We start from the raw sequence: 8,605 nt of genomic DNA on the forward strand, positions 1-8,605 counted from the left end.
AGCAAAACAAATTTGTGGGCATATTCATAGTCCATGAGAAAACTCTCCACATATACCCAGGCCAGATGACCATTGGAGGAACTCTATGTAATTGCAGGTTCCCAGAGGTTCTAGCTCAAGATATCTGGTGGGAGGATTCTCAGGCACAGTCAGGCTCAGGAACTCCAGGGCTCTGTGTTGTATTCTTCACATTGAATTGGCTTCTGAACACCAGCTGTGATTCATCTGACTGAAGCAGCTTGGATCATAGACTGCAGTTTCTATTATTTTTTTACTTCAGGTATTCTGTTACATCTTAGACTCTTGGAAGACTTTTTTTTTTTTTAAAGAATCTCACTTTCAAATGTAAAATGGTATAAATGCTGTGGAGAAGAGTAGGGCAGTCCCTCAAAAAATTAAAAATAGAATTAAACTGATGAATCATTGAACATTATATAAAAACCAATGATGTACTATACCTTGGCTAATGGAATTTAAATAAATTCTAAAAAATAGAATTAAAAATAGAATATGACCTAGCAATTTCACTTCTAGGTATATATTCAAAAGAATTGCAAGCAGGGTGATAAAGAGATATTTATACACCTACGTTCATGGCAGCACTGTTCATAATAGTCAAAAGATAGAAGCAATCCAAGTGTCCATCCATGGATGAATGGGTAAATAAAATGTAGCATAAACCCACAATAGAATATTAGTCACCCATAAAGAGGAAGGAATTCTGACACATGCTATAGCGTGAATGAAGCTTGAGGACATTATGCTAAGTGAAATTAACCAATCACAAAAAGACAAATACTGTATAATTTCATTTGCACGAGGTACCCAGAGTAGCCAAATTCATAAAGACAGAAAATAGAATAGTGGTTTCCAGAGCCTGAAGGAAGAGGGGAGTGGAGAGTTACTACTGTTTAATGGGTATAGACTTTCAGTTTTACAAAATGAAAAGAGTTCTGAAGATCGACAGTGATGATGGTTACACAACAATAGAATGTATTTAATATTACTGAACTGTACACTTAAAAATGGTCAAGATAGTAAATTTTATCTCATTTTGTTTTATTGTGTGTTTTACTGCAATTAACACATTTATTAAAAAGTTAGTGCTTGCTGAAAAATTTTTAAAAATAAGAAACAAAAAAATCCCACTTTTTAAGCTTTGGTTCCCAATTCCAAGATACAGTGGAGGTATGAATACAGTTGCAAAATCAAAATGAACTTTCTAAGCTATTGTCAGATTTTGCTCAAATAGTCTGACATTCAACTGAGCATCCACCATATTTAAGGCACTGTGTTAGGTGCTGTTGGGGGTGTAGCAAGTATAAGAGTGTATGGGAGAGAATCTCAGGCATGGGAAAATTTAAAGTCCACTTGAAGGAATAAAACACGTCCATTAGTAAATATACTGTGGGGTTGGATGCTATGTGAGAGAGAAAATTAAATGTCACAGGAAAGCATAGAAGGAAGAGAGCACATGTGGGGCACAGTAGATGGAGTTGGTGACAGTTGATCTGATTTTGAAAGTTGGGTAGATAGTGATAGGCAGAGATATGGGGTGGTCTTTCCAAATAGAAGGAGCAGAAAATAGAAAAGCATGAATGGCTTTCCAAGAACAGGAAACTGGACATAGGCAGACACAGTGTGTTGGATCCACTTTAGACCTAATTTGAGGCAATAAAGAAACCATGAAAGGTTTTTGAGTTAGAATAGTCACAAAAAGACAGCTCTTTTAAAGATGTAATCCGCACTGGTGATCTTACACTGAATTTGAGAATGCAGGTGGGATATCAGCCAGAAAATTATTACGAAGGCATGTAAAAATGGCCACCTGGAACACAGAAATGGCTACAGAAATCAAAATAAGGGGAGGAGATGAGCCGTTGTGAGAGGCAGCAGGGACAACAAAGAGGAGTGGAGAGAGCACTAGGTTGGGAGTCAGGGGTCCAGGCGGCAATCTTGTTTTTACTAGCCCCTTCTTTGTATAAGCTTGGAAGGTCACTTAGCATCTTAGAGCTTCAGTTTTTCTCATCTTTAAAAATTGGGAGTAAGGATGATTTCAGTGGTTACTTCCAGCACCGAGGTTGCAGGATTCTAACCTGAAGTTATGGTTTGGTGGAGTGATCACAAGAGAAGTGAAGTCACCAAGGAGGGGAAAGTCAAGGAGGAGATACCCATCGTGAAAGACTCATCTCCCTTTCCTGGGTACAGTAAACAAAGCTCTATCTCAGTGCAGTCCTGCCAACAGGGGATTTGTGAGGCACACTGGACCGGTTGTTGGTCTGGCAGGAGAGAGCACTGGGGAGGAGAACAGCTGAGCTAGCAAGGGCGCGCGTCTGTATTTTATGGTCCCGTTCCTCCTGGCTCTAGTGATAGCACCACCATCGTTCTGGCAGACCCGGCAGCAGGTGCACGACCATTGTTTGTGTTGCCCAGCTCTGCAACAGTACAAGCTAGGCCAGGGAAATGGCAGCTGCTCTGCTGAGCTGGGTGATGGGAAGGGATTGTTTCTAGATGGCTTTGCAGCTGACATCAGACACAAATCATCATTGTTTATGAAGAGGATTTCTCCTGTCATTTAGCATTTCACTGTTGGACAAAAAGATTCAATGAAGGACCAAGTGAACACAGTATTTGGTTTGAGGCTGTTCTTACCCATAATCCAGAATTTCAAAAATGTGTAATCCCAAACCAGCTAATTTGTGCCATGCATTGCTGCCTTAAGACTCCCCCATTATCTCATCCAAATACTGTAGACGACCCAACTGGCCAAGACCCTTCTTTGAGCTAACAAATATTTATATGGAACCATCTCACCCCAGTGGCAGGAACACTCTACCTTATATAGTTATTTTCCACTGTTATTAAAATCCCGGGGGGGCCTATTCCTTCTCACAACTCATATCTATATGAGTAAGATCTCATATCTATTCCTGTATCAAAAAATGCTATTATCAGATCTCATTAAAAAGTCTGTTTATTTCTGGTGTTCCTAACATCCTTTTCGGAACATTAGTCTTAAGAGATTGTGGAATTTGAAGTTTTGGTTAAAGAGAATCTACCTTACTCTAAATTCTATAAGAGCAGGGAATTATTATTTTTTTGTTTGTTTTGTTCATTAATACCTGGAACAGGGCCTGGCACATAGCAGAGGTTAAATAATTATTTGTTGAATAAATAGAATATATGGGTCATGATGATGACCAGGCCTTCAGCAATCTGGTCACAGGACAAAACTTCTAGAAATTTGTTAATATCTCTAGACTAAATATTCTATTTAGGGTAGATTGCTTCTCCCAGAACAAAAGTTCTCTGTCATCCTCCATAGTTGTGGTCCAGTCAAAGCTTGTTTCCAAGGAAAGCACCTAGTAGATCTCAGATGATGACGATGATGTAGAAAAACCCAGGGGAGCCCACAGAGCTTATAATATTTATATCTAGACATAACTTTGCTTGTGGTCTTGCAGAATCACCATTAAGGGTGGGGCCCTGTAAACTTTATGTGCAAAGATAACAATGTTTAGATATATTCATATATGAAATGATGAATAACCAAAGAGTTCTAATGTCCATATGCCTTAATATTACTGAGCCACTTACATATTGAACTAAGCTATGTAAGAGTTAAAAGTTGTTGATAAAGTGATTCACTCTGTCAAAAATGTTTTTTCTTGTATTGTTTTAATATTGATATAACTTAATATTAGCTTATTGATTTAAGTTCTATTTCTTCCCAGTACCCAGAAGTCTAGATCCAGAAGGGGTATTTTCACTGGTGTGCTTAGTAACTGACTGAAAAATAATTTCTTCCAATTCTACTCTTAAGTAGATTAATGTCAAATGTATGCATCAGTTTGAAGAACAGCTTAAATCTTATGTTAATTGGCAGCTATACAATCCAGAAATTATTTCAGTGGATGAAATTTCTTCAATACAGTAGTTTTTAATGGGATATAAAACCACCTAAAAACCTTCAGTAGAAGTACACAAATCTCCAACAACAACAGGTATGTGATAAATTGGCATGCCAGTCAATGCACAGACATTTCAGGCAGGATAGAGAGGATTTTAGCCTGAGAGACTAAAACATATATGTATTTTACTATTGTTGGAGAACCAAAGCAAAATGCGTTACAAACTGTGACTTAACACAGTCAGCAGGGCAACCCAAGGAGGAAACCCATTAAACATTAGTATAATTGAAGGATCACTAAAGAATCCAGTGTGACTTGCAGGAAAGTATCTGGAGAACAAGCAGAGTTCTGCCCATGTATCTGCTCCAGGATGAGGAGGGACAACATGGAAATGAATAAAGCCAGAGCACTGGATGGAGTGTTCATCTGAAAGCCAGATCTGAGGGAAAATGTGACATGAAAGCAAACCCGTGATGTAATAGAAGACAAAAAATGCTGAAGGGCTTCTTGTACTACAAGTATCTTCTGTTCAGCTGACCAGGCCCTGATAAATCAGGATGTGATTTCATCTTCATAAAACTATGTAATTCTTAGCTGAGAAGAAAAAGATGAGGACTAAGATTTCCAGGAGTGATGGGCATTTTTTTGCAATGGGCAACCCTGGTATTTCTTGGGCATGTTCTGGGTCATCAAATTGTCCTCTTAAATTTTTTTTCATTTCTGTGTGTGTGTATGTGTGTGTGTGTGTGTGTGTGTGTGTGTGAAATTTCTAAGTTTTTATTTAAATGGACCATTTGGTATTCTACCTTTCCATTACCACTTGAAAAAAGTGGGAATGCTCAAGTTTCAAGATAATGTACTCCAGCCTAAATGGCTAACACTAATTACGTCAGAAAACAATGGAAATACAGATGGATTAAAGAATAATATAAAAATACATACATGCATGCAACACATAGGTGAATATTTTTGTGATCTTGGGATACAAAATTACTTCATGTGATAGGTTGAATAATGTTCTGCAAAAAGTCATGTCCACAGGAACCTGTGAATATGACTGTATTTGGAAATAAAGTCTTGGCAGGTGTTATCAAATTAAGATGAGGTCGTACTGGATTAAGATAGGCTCTAAATTCAATATGACCAGTGTCTTTGTAAAAAGAGGAAAATTTGGACACACAGACACAGACATACAGGGGAAGCCTGTTGAAGAGGGAGGCAGAGATTGGAGTAATGTATCTACAAGCCAAGAAAGCCAAGGGTTGCCGGGAATCACCAGAAACTAGGAGAGAAGCATGAGAACAGATGAGGTTTACCCTCAGAGCTTCTGAAGGAACCACACCTACTGACACCTTGATTTTGGACGTCTAGCCTCAGAACTGTAAAAGAATACATTTCTGTTGTTGTTAAGCCACCCAATGTGTGGCAATTTGTTACAGCAATCATAGAAAAATAATATACTTCCTAAGTAGAAAAGGAAGGAAACCCCCCAAAATTGGTTATTTGACTTAATAAAAAATTTAAACATCTGCAGGTAAAGAAATGTAAAACCGAAGTTAAAAAAAAAACAGGAGCTGAGAAAAATTAACCATGTATTTGAAATATTTATGTCAAATACATGGTTAATATCTTTAGTATGCATGACTAGGTAAAGTAATTAAGTACCCATTAGAATGTTGTGCTAAAGATCTGAATAGACAATTAATGAAAGAAACAAAAATGTCCAATAAATCTATGAAAGCATATTCCATCTCCATAATAACTATGAAAAAATGAGAAACTAATTTTACCTACAAAATTTGCAAATAATAATAGCAAAAATGTGCACGACATTGTTCTAAGTACTTTACGTGTTGCTAACTCTTTTGTTATTTACAACAGCCCTATGAGCTAATAGGGTTATTGTTAGCTAATGTTATTATCTTCATGTTATAAAGGAAAAATACAAGCCATAAATTTAGCAAGGATACTTAAATGGCTATCCTCATATACTACAGTTTGGAGGCTAGTTTGGCAAATTTTGTTTTAAAAACAAACATATCTTTTATTGCAAGAATTCCCTTTGTAGGAAGTTGTCCTTAAAAAGATAAAAGGACAAAGTGTTAACAGATATTATCTCTGTGTAATTAAGATGTATTTTATACTCTTTTGTATATTCTTTATATTTTTCTGTTTTCCGAATTTTTTTATTTCTAACATATAGCCTGTGAATAGTATCCCTCACTTTGGCAGTGCACAACTTGACAGCCCTGATGATTTTTAAAAAGCAGATGAGAATTTCTGGCTGTAGATAATTGACAATTTTCCTTGTGTTACTGAGAAATCAAATATGGCAGATGGGAAGCTTGTTGGGTAGGCAGAGGTAAGCTTTATGATATAACACTTTGTCTTTCCTTTAAAGGGCACAGCCATGTAAAAATTATTTGATACTATTTTTATTCATCCCAAGTAAATATCTGGTAAATATTTTTATCAGTTTTTAGGTGGAAAAATTGAAGCATATATCGTTTCCCTTACCTAGTACTCAAAAACTGAGCTTAAAGTCAAAGCCGTGGCCTGTTTCCAGCAAGAGTGTGTGCACTCACAGCATAAGATATCATACATACATTTTTCCAACTCATTTCCTACTTTTATTACCTCTTTAATTTTTCCTTTGATTTATTTCAAATTTATTTTATTTTACCATTTTGTATGCATCTTTATAGACCTTCTTAAATCTTTTCTTAGAATACAGCACAGTATAAATAAAAATGTATTATGTTAATTTTTTTTAATTTAAATTCAATTAGCCAAGGTATAGTACATCATTAGTTTTTGATATAATGTTAATTTTTTTTAAAACTTCAATTAATACTCATTAGTAAAACTGTGGAGAAAATTAGAGAAACCATTTTTTTAAGACATCTAGAATTTTAAAACCAGAAATAAAAATGTAAACTAGTTACATTAAGATAAAACAAAAACTAGTATAAATGACTTTTAGATAAATGTAAAGTGAATGTTTTAAGTGATCACCAAGTAGCAAATAAAGGTGAATTGTGTCATATTTCGTGTGTCTTCTGTTGTAAACCCGATTAAAATCTGGGTCCCTAGGGTTGCCGCTTTCTTTTAATGGCTACACTTTGGAGACAGGTGATGGTATGCTGAATCTCCATGGCTAAGTGTTTGATTTATTATTAGTTTTGATTTGAGAATATTCTGTGTATGCAGTCAAAAAAAGGAACAAATGAAACAATGACATTTGGAAAGCAGTAAAATTTGAGGGTAAGAGTTCAGAAGAAATTAAATATGCTCTGTCAGCTACTAAAAACAAATAAAAATTAAAAAGCCCAAATGCACTTAGGAAGTTCAAAAACTGGGGTTTCACATGTCTGAAGAGGAAATAAATCATTGTATTCAATATGGCCTGCATCAGGTGGCCTAGGATATCATATATGATTTTATACTTACCAAAGACAAACATCAGTACTGTGGTTAGAATTCAAAGGCACCCAAAGAAATCAACCAGATGATAAAAGGGTAAGAGGATTGAGTCTATGAAGAGAGATTATAGAAAATTAATGTGTTCAACAAAGAGTAAAAGAGGAGAGGGGTTTGAGACTTCTCCTTAAATACTTGAGAAAAAGTACCACAAATGAAAAGTTGGAGCCTCCAACAGGAGCAAGAAGCTAACAGGGACTGACTTATCCAGTAGGCTCAGTAGGCAGAGTGCCCAGGGCCCAAGATACTTTTAGAGGCCCACAAAAATGTTTTAACTTCTTTCAAAAATCAGAGAAAAATGAATATTATCATAATAAATATATAAAAATGGATCAAGCCTGGGTTGTATTCATCTTTATGCCAACACATTCATAAAACGTAATTTTCAATATGCTTTTATGGAGGAAGGAGCCCACAAGGACAAAAGTGCCCAGGGCCCATGAAAGTCAGAATCTGGCCCTGGCAAATTTTAGACAAAATATTTGATCAAAATAATTTCCATGGTAGGTTGTTGAGTGTTAAGCATAGATGATCTGGGGGGCTTGCAAAGAGGTGCCCTGTGTTGAGGCTAGGAAGAAGAGGCTCACTTTCTCTATGAAATTCTAATTGCACTGTTCTGATGTCTTCCCATGTGTTAAACACTCATATAATTAATGCTCATGATAATGATCTGAGGTAGGATTTGTTATCCTTCTTTTACAGATGAGAAAATTAGAACTCAAAAGATGACATAACTCACTAATGTTAGAGATGGAGCCATCGTCAGACCTGAAGCCCTGGCTTTAAGTAGCTGAGACTCCTTTTCTTGCCCAGTTAACATGGTGTCACGACACAAAATTGGAAAATCAGACAGGTGTAATTTCCACCCAGCCCACACTACACTTACCCCACTCCTCATCACTCTTCATCAAGGCCCTTCTTAGATTCCTAATCCAATACTTATTTCGTTAGTTACATCTTAAACAGTTATGCCGTAACACATGCATCTGCAAGTTCAAATTCTTTTTGGTATGGCTTATTACAAGAAAAGAGGATCTTTGAGTAAGTTATTTTACTGCATGAATCTGCTTCTTTTAAAGGTTTGGATCCCATTGATATGAACTTAGGCGATATATAATTTTCTAAAAAAAAAAAAGTATGTACTCTTGGGAAGTGGAATGGAGAAATGATGTTGAGTGATCAAAGGTCATTTTCAAAACAGGGATATCGTTTTA

This window comes from Callorhinus ursinus, unplaced genomic scaffold (assembly GCF_003265705.2).
Source record: "Callorhinus ursinus isolate GAN/ISIS: 27379988/994484 unplaced genomic scaffold, GSC_fseal_2.0 scaffold6, whole genome shotgun sequence".
Taxonomy (NCBI): domain Eukaryota; kingdom Metazoa; phylum Chordata; class Mammalia; order Carnivora; family Otariidae; genus Callorhinus; species Callorhinus ursinus.